Genomic DNA, 13,965 nt, shown 5'->3' with positions numbered 1-13,965 from the left:
GGGGCTGAACAATAATCTTATACCGTTCGTAATCTCCTAATAATCGGATGTATAAGATCTGAAATATATAGTGAACAGATGTACATACCTAACGATTTTTAAGATAAATATAAAATAAACAAGTAGGGAAGGCTAAGTTCGGGCGTAACCGAACATTACATACTGAGTTGAGAGCTATGGTGACAAAATAAGGGAAAATAACCATGTAGGAAAATGAACCTAGGGTAACTCTGGAATGCGTTTGTATGACATGTGCATCAAATGGAAGATATTAAAAATTATTTTAAGAGGTATTGGGCTATAGTTCTATAGGTGGACGCCATTTAGGGATATCGCCATAAAGGTGGACCAGGGCTGACTTTAGAATTTGTTTGTACAATATGGGTATCAAATGAAAGGTGTTAATGAGTGTTTAAAAAGGGAGTGGGCCTTAGTTCTATAGATGGACGCCTTGTCGAGATACCTCCCTAAAGGTGGACCAGGGGTGACTCTAGAATTTGTTTGTACAATATGGGTATCAAATGAAAGGTGTTAATGAGTATTTGGAAAAGGAGTGGGCCTTAGTTCTATAGGTGGACGCCTTTTCGAGATACTGCCATAAAGGTGGACCAGGGGTGACTCTAGAATGTGTTTGTAAGATATGGGTATTAAATTAAAGGTATTAATGAGGGTTTTAAAATGGAGGGCCCTTAGTTGTATATGTGAAGGCGTTTTCGAGATATCGACCAAAATGTGGACCAGGGTGACCCAGAACATCATCTGTCGGATACCGCTAATTTATTTATATATGTAATACCACGAACAGTATTCCTGCCAAGATTCCAACGGCTTTTCATTTCGGCCCACAGAACTTTTTCATTTTCTTCTACTTAATATTGTAGGTGTCACACACATTTTACAAATTTTTTTTCTAAAGTTATATTTTGCGTCAATAAACCAATCCAATTACCATGTTTCATCCCTTTTTTCGTATTTGGTATATAATTATGGCCTTTTTTCATTTTTCGTAATTTTCGATATCAAAAAAGTGGGCGTGGTCATAGTCGGATTTCGGTCAATTTTTATACCAACACAAAGTGAGTTCAGATAAGTACGTGAACTGAGTTTAGTAAAGATATATCGATTTTTGCTCAAGTTATCGGGTTAACGGTCGAGCGGAAGGACAGACGGTCGACTGTGTATAAAAACTGGGCGTGGCTTCAACCTATTTCGCCCTTTTTCACAGAAAACAGTTATCGTCCTAGAATCTAAGCCCCTATCAAACTTCACAAGGATTGGTAAATTTTTGATCGACTTATGACATTAAAAGTATCCTAGACAAATTAAATGAAAAAGAGCGGAGCCTCGTCCATTTTGAAATTTTCTTTTATTTTTGTATTTTGTTGCACCATATCATTACTGGAGTTGAATGTTGACATAATTTACTTATATACTGTAAAGATATTAAATTTTTTGTTAAAATTTGACTTAAAAAAAATTTGGGCGTGAGCATACATATAGTAATAGGAGTAACGTTCCTGCCAAATTTCATCATGATATCTTCAACGACTGCCAAATTACAGCTTGCAAAATTTTAAATTACTTTCTTTTACAAGTGGGCGGTGCCACGCCCATTGTCCAAACTTTTACCAATTTTCTGTTTTGCGTCATAATTTCAACTCACGTACCAAGTTTCATCGCTTTATCGGTCTTTGGTAATGAATTATCGCACTTTTTCTGTTTTTCGAAATTTTCGATATCGAAAAAGTGGGCGTGGTTATAGTCCGATATCGTTCATTTTAGATAGCGATCTGAGATGAGTGCCCAGGAACCTACATACCAAATTTCATCAAGATACCTCAAAATTTACTCAAGTTATCGTGTTAACGGACGGACGGACGGACGGAAGGACATGGCTCAATCCAATTTTTTTTCGATACTGATGATTTTTAATATATGGAAGTCTATATCTATCTCGATTCCTTTATACCTGTACAACCAACCGTTATCCAATCAAAGTTATTATACTCTGTGAGCTCTGCTCAACTGAGTATAAAAACAGGTAGGTACTTTGTGTGAGGATGCAAAGTTTCAGGTTTTTGTGGTCTGCATTTAAAAACTATGACTACGAATCATGTATTTCAACAATATATGACGTAAACGTACCTATTTGATGAAACTTGTTGAAATTTGAAGCTTTTAGCCGTAAAAATGGGGCAAAAATGAGAGTTTATATGAAGTATATAATATATAAACCACCGATCTCTATGATTTTTTCAGACATCAATATATGCTATACACGTAAGCATTTGGTGAAATTTGAAGCTTCTAGCTGTTAAAATGGGGCTGAAATTGCAAAAAAAAAATATATATATATACTATATACATATACTATATATACCATCATATATATATTATATATATAACCGATCTCTATGATTTTTTTACACAACAATATCTAACATATAAAATTCTTTTGTCACGGTTTTAGAGGCTGAGAATCAGCCAACGTCTACCTTTTTTTCGCTACGTGTTTAGGGTCTTGAGATCAAAACGTGGACCCGGGTACCCCTAGAATGTGTTTATACAATATGGATATCAAATGAAAGCTGTTGATGACTGCTATCGTACAGGATAATTTGCATACCCCTGGGTGACTAGGGTCTCGAGATATAGGCCAAAACGTGGACCCGGATACCCCTAGAATGTGTTTATACAATATGGATGTCAAATGAAAGCTGTTGATGAGTGCTATAGTACAGGATAATTTTCATACAACTGGGAGGCTAGTGTCTCGAGATATAGCCCAAAACGTGGACCCGGGTACCCCTAGAATGTGTTTATACAGTATGGATATCAAATGAAAGCTGTTGATGAGTGCTATCGTACAGGATAATTTTCATACCCCTGGGTGACTAGGGTCTCGAGATATAGGCCAAAACGTGGAACCGGGTACCCCTAGGATGTGCTTATACAATATGGATATCAAATGAAAGCTGTTAATGAGTGCTATAGTACAGGATAATTTTCATACAACTGGGTGACTAGGGTCTGGAGATATAGGCCAAGCGTGGGCCCGTGAACGCCTAGACAATGTTTTTACATTTTGGGTATCAAATTGAAGCTGTTGATGTTTGCTTTAGTACAGAGTAAATTTTACGCCGCTGGGTGACTACGGTCTCGAGATATAGGCCAAAACATGGATCCGGATACACCTAGAATGTGTTTTTATTATGGATATCAAATGAAAGCTGTTGCTGAGAGGTCTAAAGTTCATTGTGATATTCGATTTAGTCGCATCAACCTGGCAAAACTGATAAATATGCATGCGAAGCCGAAATAAAGACAAGAATTAATAATACCCACATACCTTTTTACATTCGTCCTATTCGATTTGCCTGAAATTTCGTATATAAATTTGCCTATATTAGTATCTACCATGCTTTTTTCCGGGAAGTATACCAGAGACGGACTGGGACTGGGACTAGGACTAGGACTGGGACTGAGATTGAGACTCGGAGTGGGACTGGGACTGAGACTCGGAGTGGGACTGGAACAAAATACATACCACCCTCTGGGACTGGCAATAAGAGATGAAGAAGAAGGAGAAAAACTTGAGAGAAGAGAAAAGAGAGAAGGAGACTGAGAAAAAGATAGAATGAGACGAAGATGGAGATGAAGCGAAAAAGACGGAGGGAGGAGTAAATAAAAATATTAGGAAAAAGTGTAGAGGGGTAGGGCAGAGTTAGATGGAAAGAGCTTATTAAAATGTATGCAGATAGGCCAAATTTAGGGCAGAACAACGTCTGCCGGGTCTGCTAGTATACTATATAAGTAAGCAATCGCTGAAACTTGAAGCCTCTAGCTCTTAAAATAGGGCAGTAATTACGAAAAGTTTCTTATTTGAACAATCGGTTGTGGGGATATATACTACACTAGCTTTACCAGGCGCACGTTGTAACGCCCGAGATCGAATGGATGTTGCGTTATTTTTTCTGTTTTCTTTGTTGATAATTTAATTTATTGTTCTGTAAATTGAATTGAATTTTGTACGCATATTTGGTGTTGTGGTGCTGTTAATACATTTTATTCTTGTATCTTATTGTATCTTATTTTATATTATTGTATTGCTTTTACCGCTGATGATTGTTGCTTTGATTACATTCCGAGGAAGCATGACTGGTGAGCCAATTTTCAAAGTTGATATATGCACAGGCATTCCTTTTGGTTCTAAGGTAAGTATAGAAATTCATTTGGATAATTCACAATTTTATCTTCATCTGTAACTGTGTTGATCGATTTATATTTCGTCACTTCACCAGGAAATTGATTTTGAAAGCGATCATTGATTTTGTTAACATGATCATTTTTGGGAGCTAAGATAGTTCTTTCGCATAGCCAAAAAACAAAAACATTTAAATTTAAAATTCTTAATTCTGAAATATGAAAAAGTTTCGTCTTGATCGAAGGAACCTCGAGCCAAAATTTGGTGATGATCGAAGTATAGCAAACACGTTTTCATAGGGAACACACACACAGAATTTGATTTTTATAGAAGATGTAGATAGACTGAAGCTAAACAATTTTTTTAACAGCGGCAGATTACTAAACGTCCAAAAGGCATAACAGCTAAACTCAACAATGCAGTCAAACTTTAGGTGTTAAAATAATTTAAGTTTGTACGGCAGCCATAGTTTTTCCCCATTCCACATTTTACTGGAGGTTTTAGGACTTAACGCACATAGCTCCTTACCAATTTTAATTATCCTACCATTACGACATCCAGATATATGCAGTATAATATATCCCATTTGAATGGGAGGTTCCACACCCCCTTTTTCCCAATTCCGCCTTTTCTTGGTGGTGTCAGGGATTGACCTCATATAACTCCTCATTGAATTTCAATGTTCTGGCATGTATACTTTCAAAGGTATGCAGGACCAAAGATTCCATTTGTAGGGGAGGTGCCACGCCCCTTTTTTTTCGAAATTATTTTTAGCCTAAAACCTTCCCGTTGATCGAAGGAACCCATAACCAAAATTTGGTGATGATTGATGTGTGGGAAATACGTTTCCACAGCGAACACACACACACACAGAATTTGATTTTTATATATATATGGCTAAACCGATTTGGGATTTCAAAATCAACTAACTATCATCTCTCCTTCCTGTATGTTTCCTAAAAATTTCATGGCAATCTTTCTATCCATTCTCGAGTTATGGAGTGACAATCAAAATGTACACTTCTTTTTATATATATAGATATACGACCGATTTCATCAATTTTTTCAGACAACAATATGTGCAATATACGAAAGTATATGGTGACGTTTGAAGCTTCAATCTGATAAATTGAGGAAGATATGACAAAAATCTTTTTCTAAAAAATCGGTTGTTTGGAGGATATATGCTATAGTGGTCCGATCCGGCCGGTTCCAACAAATGTCTAATTGGACACCCAAATACACCCGCTCACCAAATTTTATCAAGATATCTCAAAAATTGAGGGACTAGTTTGCATACAAACAGACAGACGGACAGGCGGACATGGCTAAATAAACTCAGCTCTTCATCCTTATTACTTCGGTATACTTAATGGTGTGTCTATCTATTTTCCTTTAAGGACCTACAATTTTGAGATTCGTAACGAAATTAATATACCTTTTCGTTTTCATGAAAGGTATAAAAATTGCGTTTTGCAATGAATGAAGAAAATACGAAATACTTGCTTGACGTTGACAGCTCTGTCACTGTTGATGGATATAAATTCGAGACTCTGAACGACTTTGTCTATCTGGGAATCAGCATTAGCAACGAAAACAATTTCAGCTTAGAAATTTAACGGAGTATACATTTTGCCTATAAGTGCAACTTTGGACTGAGTAGGAAATTGCAAAGATTGAGTCCTTCCTCGACAAGAAAAACTCGGGCTCTATTGGTCTCTCATAATAACTGTCGTGAGGTTTAGCTAGGAATCTTGGCCGGTGGGATGGCACTTGAAGTATTCGAAAATAAAGTTCTACGTAAGATTTATGGTCCAGTCCGTGGTGTCTACGATGACTACTAAAGCAGGTATTATTATGAGATGTATGAGCCTTACGCAAATGTGAAGATAGTGGAACTAATAAAAGTCTGCTTGGTCAAGTTATACGAATGAGCGCTCCGGTAATGAAAGTATTCGTGTTGACACTAGTATTTAGAAGCAGATGAAGGCGGCAATCTCAATGACTTGGGAGATACAGGTTGATGAAGACTTGATCTCCCTTGATTGTTCCAATTGACATCAGTTATCGCGGAGCAGGAATAGCTGGTGTGTCTTGTTGCGCAACGGTCAAAATCTAAGGAACTCTTCAATACTACATGTCCACCACCGCTTATCCTTATCTTGTGTCCCTCAACTATGTCGCCCCTGGCTAGGACTTTTTTAAATCTTGCTGTTTCGGTTGAGCATCCGCTGTGTGCGCCGAAGTTTTCCACGATACATCCTGCCTTTGCGAATTTCCCGTTGGTAGATCCTTGGAAGATCCCTATATTCGCCCCCGCACAGTCTACGTTCGACGAATTTTGCCAGCTAAATTTTTCTTTAACCGCTTCCGAAAAATCACCAATTTTTTTGTTCCACTATGCAATTTATTGCCCCTGATTCTGCTTAAAGTGCAGTATTTATTGAACGCATTTACTTGATAATCATATTGTTGGATTCCTTCAACTTTCCTACGATTGTGACCTGTGTGATTGTCCAAGAAACCTGTCTAATAATTTTTGGAATTTGGTCCGGTAGGCCGCTTTAGGGGTTTTCCTTTTTCATATTCTATATTTTGTACATTCTTTGTTGGAAAATGATGGCCTATTAAGGACCCCACAATCATACATATATATATATATTATGTACAGAGCTCAATGTGATATCAAGCAAATCCTACAACTGTGGGAGCCCGGATATTTAGCTGATTCTCTTCGGAAAATAGAGCTATTAAGTTACTCGCACGACCATCTCCGGAAAGATTTGATGTGACCATGAACCTTCTTCCGTGTGGAACTTGGGGTCGCCATGACCTCACCTGTCAAATAAGTAGAACTCGCCATGGGTAGCTCTGCACTTGGAGCCTCTATATTGTGAAGCATGTAGCTGGACGCTGGAAGCTTGCCATTCCCGTCTCTCGATGGCTAGTACCGCTTATCTTTAGTGCTAAAATTATACGGAATTCACGAGTATGGGGCGGCAGCAGTGGTGTGATGGTAGCGTGCTCGCCTACTAAACCCAAAGTCCTGGGTTCCGGAAAGTGCAACACCAAAATCCTTCAAAAACGTTTTTTCTAGACGAGGTCGCCCCTTGGCAGTTGTTTGGCAAACACTTAAAGTGTATTTATGCTATAAACAGCTTCTCGAAGAAAATTCATATGCCTCGCATATGCCGTTCGGAGTTGGGACATATTTACGTGTAGGATCCTAAAGTTCAGCTTATTTGTAGAAAAAATTAAAAAAGAGTACCACAAAAAATGGAAACAAGCTCGGGAAAAATCTTCTTGGTGGTACATCGCTCCATGTATTATTATAATTTTTTTTTTTACACGAGTGTTGGTATTTCCTTATATTGGCATCCGCTTTCATTCTGTCTGCCGATTGCGCGCTATAAATTCGAAAAAATTGCCTGGAGAAGGACATAAGAAGTGAGTTTTCCAGCCTTCCTAATATACTTAGATACCTTAAGCCAATTTACATATTTAATCAGCACTTATTAGTGCTTTTATTAGCCATTTTTTAAATTAACCACCTTCCGAATATGAAAAGTGTTTTGTAAAAGAAATCCAATGTATTTGCCATTAACAATGCCAATAATATTGTTGTTGTACTGCATTCAAATATATGTAAAAGGGCAACGCAAAATAATTGTCTGTGTCACCATTTGGTCAGCGATTTTACCAAAAACAGAAAGTCTACGGCTGCCATTGTTAGGCTTTAATGCTGATCTTAAACTCGCAGAGAGATGCAGCAACTCAATGGAGGAGCTTTCTTTATTTGCAGAAAAAGGCGATGCAGCCAATGTTAAGCAAATGCGAATGCAAAAATTTTCAATGCTGATTCGTCAATTCTTAAACCATTTTTATTTATTTAGCTTCACATTCAAACGACCTCATATGTATACAGGGCCGAATTAACAAGTAAGCAGAATAGGCAGTTGCCTGCGGCCCCCTATTTAGGGGGCCCCCGTAAAATGAAAACGACTTCTAAAATTTCTGGGAAGCACATTTGAATGCAGTTTACGATTAATTTGATATCATATTAGACGTTCCAGAAATCATTGCTGATGATGAATCAAAAAATACTGATACTCGTTATGAGGCGACGTGTATCGCGAATAAAATGCAAAAATTCGAATTTGGTTTCATGTTGATTTTATGGTACTCTATTTTGACTGCTATGCGTTCGGTGAGTAAGTCATTGCAAAGTGAAAAAAAAGATTTGCAAACGTGTGATTTTTGTACGGATCGTTTCGTTTCATTCCGTGAAAGGTTCAATGATTTCGAGGAACACACAAAACAATTATCACCTGGTGTAGGTTATACAGAAATCTTTAAACGTGCTCGTCGTAGAAAAAAAACAACCTAATGACGGAAATGCTCCAGAAGTAGAATTTTCGTCTCGCGATGATTTTTGGACAAAAGGTTTCCTCGAAATCATCGACAATCCTCAGAGTGAAAGTATATGGAATTTTCAGATATATCTGCATTTCTCATCAACTTTTCTCTAAGTGATGGAGACCTGCACGAAGTAATAAATAACTTAGTTCGTTTTTATTCTAGAGATTTGGAGGAATTTTTCAGTGAAATGAAACAATTCCAAAGTTACGAGAACTCCAGATACACCGATGCACAAAACACTCCTAGTCATTTGTGTAAGATTCTAATGGAAGATCAATTAGCCGATGTATTTTCTAACACAGAAATAGCTCTTCGGATTTTTTTAACATTAGTGATCACAAATTGTTCTGCCGAACGATCCTTCTCGCAATTAAAAAAAATAAAAGCCGCTGAAAGAGCTACAACGCGACAAGAGCGACTCGAGATGTTAGGTATACTTTGCATTGAGTCAGATTTATTGAACAAAATCAATATTGATGATATAATTGATGAATTTGCCGAAAACAAATGTAGAAAACGACATGTTTAAAATGTAGATAGTAATTTTATTGATATTATTACATTGTGCAAATAAAATTTTTATGAAAGATATATGTAAGTTTGTATTTTTAATCGAAAAAAAGAAGGGCCCCCAAATTGATGGTTGCCTAGGGCCCTGTTGATGGTTAATCCGGCCCTGTATGTACATATTTGAGCCGCTTCAATGATCAAGCGAAATGGTTGACTTTTAGGCCATAGTTGCATATTTACGGCACACACACATGCTGGTGTGTGCGTATGTGTGTGCGCATGTGTTTAACTCGTTAAGGATTTACGAGCAATTTTTATCACTTTAAGGATCACTGACAAATCCGACTACAAAATGAAATAAATAAATAAAATTGCCAATACTTTTTTAAAATGGCTAACGATGTCCCACATGGCCAATGCTGCTGCAGTTGGTAATATGGCCAATAAAAATTCGTAAACATCAAATGACCACATAAACAGATGACCAAAATGAGTTTGTCTCCTCCTGTATGGTCAATCGAGTTTGTACCAAAAAGCTTTTATTTGTTTGTTTGTATGTATTTGGTACGTATTTATGCCGTCTACTGATAAGATCACGCTGCGTGCCAGCAGGCACCTCTTAGATATTTTGTCCCACCAGCCAAACAGTAGCTAAAGCTCAAAAGCAACAAAAAAAAACAACAACAACTCATGTCATATTAAATATGGTGCGCACTGCAGCGATGATTTCTTTCCAATTTATGTGACATATTGATTTTAAATTGATAGTACAGTTTGCAATTATATTTGTTGGTATTGAGGTATGTCCATACGCATAAATTGTTAAGTGGAGAATCAAATTGGTCCGCGTCTTTTTAGTTACGTACTTCACAAATGTTGCACGTTATAAACGATGTATGGTTACGAAGGGCACTATTCACATTTCAGGAACTGGCAACATCTCCAGCAAAGTTAGAATATTTTTGAAGAATAGTAATCCATTCGACATTTTCGTTTTAACCAACACAGTGTGATTAACTCCCAGTTTAATCATTAATTGTGAATATTTTGCAGCACAAATAGCAAGTAATCCATTTTGAATACACAAAAATAATCAAAACAGCTGACATTTGTTTACAATTTTAACTTGCACTTAACTACCAGTCGATGCTTCAGTTACTTACTCACTTACTTATTTGATGCTTAACCGTTTAAAGAGTTATGGCTGTACACCAAAACGCGGACAAGTCGAAGTTGGACGGATAAGTTGGTGGGAGGGTCTTTTCTCAAGAGCTAAATGTAAGCCGCAAGTTTAAGTTGGCTGATCACTGCAGTGTATTCCATGCCGAAGTTCTGCGATTAAAGATGCGGTGCATGAAATGCTATCCAGTTCTACTACGGTTAGGGAGTTTAATATCTACTCTGAAATCCAAGCGGCTATCAAGGCCCTGAGTTCAACTACAGTGCGATCAAGGGTGGCCTGGGAGTGCCTGACCTCGCTTGCGTTTGCATCGAACTATTTTATAATTAAGATTATCTGGGTCCTGGGCAATAGTGATATCCCCGGCCAACTGTAAAGCGGATCTCTTAGCCCGCATCGGTACAACTGAACCGGATGAAGACGGCTGTAGGGATTTCGCGATTCCCTAGCCACCTGTGGTGCGGACACCACATCTTGCAGGGAAGCACGACATTTTTGCCCGGAAGTGGATGGCAGGAGGTTTGCCGAAATAATTGGGTGCACTAAGGCTCACCCAGCAATGGTCATTGGGGTTTTGACAGGGCACTGTCCCATAGGTATCCATGTGGTACATCTCAATATACTGGAAACTCCATCCTGCTGTAGCTGCATAGAGGATGATGAGGTGGAATCATCAAATCACTTTATGCTTGATTGCCCAGCTTTTACCAGAACTAGGCGAAATTACTGCGGTCGCGACTCCCTTGGATCTCTCTAGGATTTATCCATGGTTGATTCGGAACTTTATCGTTGCTACCCAACGATTCTATAAGTAGCTATATCTACGTCACCGTTATTTTATTGTATGTGGTATCACAAAGGACTTTCATGTTGTCCACGTGAGTTTCCCATATAAGGGCCGCTACCACCTAATCCAACCTAACTAACCTAACAACAAAGCGTGCCAGTTGCTTCTTCATTAGGCTAACTGGTCACACCAAGTATATTTAAAAAGTTTTCCACCTGGTCCTTCCAGCAGAATGAGGGCCCCCTTCTTCCTCTGCTTCCATAGGCGTGGTCCCATAAGAATTTAAGTTTCCGTCGAGGACAATCCTTTAACGGAAATGTCTCCAGGATGACCATTCTGCCCAATTAACGCGAAAATAATTTGTTTTAATCTTAGGATCCTTTGTTAATTTGTTCTTAAATAAATCTTTAGAGTTAACAATGCCTCTCTTAAAATAACAAGAAAACGCAGTATATTGATAGTAAAAGGAACCATATCTGGAAATCAGTCAACAAGTAGGTCGACACTTCCCTCTGCAGCACCTTTTCGAAAAGTCTCGAGTGGATTTTTACAAAAAAATGTTAACATGGGATGCTTCAAAGGTGCTTAAGAAATTTGGCAAATGGAAAGATACGAAAGCAATGTCATAAAATTTACATCGGAAAAACTAAGCAATCTGTAAGCGTAGTGCTACAGAACCATCTTGACAAAAATTGACCTTCCGACAGCGAATGAATGCCGATCGATTACTATACCGTTGGTTTGAGTGTGCGGAATTTCAAAGCCTATGAAGCTTCGAAATATGCTGCGTAAATTTTAGGTGTTATTCTACTGAAATATATCTTTTTGTTGTTAGGAGCCAATCGGAGCCAAAGTGATGTTGGTGTAGGTAGCATTAAGCCATTAGAACCATTGGGTTTGTCTGTTTTATACGGTCGCTGTTCCGTTTCAGCATCGTAGAAAAAATGTGTACGAGATGACGAATCATCAAGATAAACTTTCCCGAAAATAACTGAATACTTAAGAGTTCGAAACGTCGAATTAATGGGTCACCAGCAATACAGTCCTCAATTTGTACCCAAACATTTATTTTTACTCCCACACATCATAAATAAACTGAACGTTTTTCTGGGCGCTGTTGCTTGCTATTCCAGTAATATTAATAGTCCCCCTCGTCCCTAACTTTGCAAATGTATGTATGTATGCTATACCAATTGTAAATTGGTAACATCAATGAGCGACCACCTACACGCCAGACAGTATGACTAGCTGAGTGCATTTTAATGCGAGTCTCGCTGATGAAGGAACTGGAACTACATATTTGTGTTTGTATAATTGTTTAAGTTCTGAATATGACTGAAAATAATTCGATTTGTAATTATAAGAGATTTAAACTTCTGTCAGGTAGTTGCATACCAAATAAATCCATTCAGGTGCATACTCCTATGTTGTTGTTGTTGTAGCAGTTCTTCGCCCCACCTAATAGCTGCGACCGATCACAAATTGTCATCAATATCCTCTAACGGGAGTCCAAGGAAACTTGCTGTTTCAACAGGGGTGGACCATAATGAAAGGGGTGTTAGAGGCGTTGGTTCCACATTACAATTAAAGAGATGGTTGGTGTCATGTGGGGACACATTGCAAGCGGGGTATACATTTTGTATGTCGGGGTTGATTCTGGATAGGTAAGAGTTTAACCTGTTACAGTATCTAGACCGAAGTTGAGCCAGAGTCACTCGCGTTTCCCTGGGGATTATGCGTTCCTCTTCCGCACGTTTGGGGCGCTGTTCTTTGAGTACTGGATTCACCGGGCAATTCCTGGCATAAAGGTCGGACGCCTGTTTGTGGAGTTCACCAAGGACCTCCTTGTGTTTTTTTGCTTCATACAGCTGAGTTCTCAGGTGCCGTATTTCCTCAAAATGCTTACGGGGATGACTCCTTAAGTCCCTAGGCGGTGTTGGCTCATCAATCACATGTCTGTTGGGATGCCCAGGTTTCTGGGTATTCAACAGGAACTGTTTGGTTAGCATCTCATTTCTCTCCCTGATGGGGAGTATTCCTGCCGTATTATGTAGATGGCGTTCTGGGGACATAGGAAGACAGCCCGTGACGATTCTGAGAGCAGTATTTTGGCAGGCGTGTAGCTTCTTCCAGTGGGTAATTTTTAGGCTTGGCGGCCATATAGGGGACGCGTAGCATGCAATCGGCCGGCCAATTGCTTTGTATGTGGTAATGAGCGTTTCTTTGCCTTTTCCTCAACTACTGCCAGCAAGGGATCTGAGGATTTTATTACGGCTCTGGATTTTCGGTACAATTGCGGCTGCGTGCTCACCAAAATGTAGATCCTGATCAAACGTCACACCCAAGATTTTGGGGCGTAGGACAGTCGGTAGCGTAGTGCCATCGACGTGGTTGTTCAAAATGGTCGACATTTGGGACGTCCATGTTGTAAATAAGGTCGCGGAGGATTTAGTCGGTGATAATGCCAGGTTTCGCGAGGCGAAAAAACTGGAGAGATCAGAGAGGTAGCCGTTTATTCTGTTGCAAAGCTCATCGATCTGTGGGCCTGGGCCTGTGGCCATTATTGTGCAGTCATCGGCGTAGGAAACGATAGTAATTCCTTTTGGTGGCGAAGGTAGCTTAGATATGTAGAAATTAAACAAAAGTCGGGATAGGACACCACCCTGTGGCACCCCCTGTTTAATTCTTCTTGGTTTTGATGTTTCATTTCTAAATTGCACCGATGCCTGCCGACCACCCAGATAATTTGCGGTCCACCTTTTAAGACATGGGGGAAGGGTAGACCCTTCCAGGTCTTGCAGTAACGTGCCATGGTTGACCGTGTCAAAAGCTTTTGATAGGTTTAGCGCTACAAGTACTGTTCTA

The 13,965-nt window shown here is 38.9% G+C and overlaps 1 pseudogene; it reads right to left on the bottom strand.

Annotated features, from left to right (window-relative positions):
- The window catches only part of LOC137240836 (uncharacterized), a 59,667-nt pseudogene extending 46,006 nt beyond the window's left edge, over positions 1 to 13,661 (bottom strand).
- Positions 13,662 to 13,965: the final 304 nt, after the last annotated feature.

This window comes from Eurosta solidaginis, chromosome 1 (genome assembly GCF_040869045.1).
Source record: "Eurosta solidaginis isolate ZX-2024a chromosome 1, ASM4086904v1, whole genome shotgun sequence".
Classification (NCBI taxonomy): domain Eukaryota; kingdom Metazoa; phylum Arthropoda; class Insecta; order Diptera; family Tephritidae; genus Eurosta; species Eurosta solidaginis.
The sequence above is the reverse complement of the archived record's forward strand: the minus strand, read 5'-3'. Positions and strand labels throughout refer to the sequence as shown.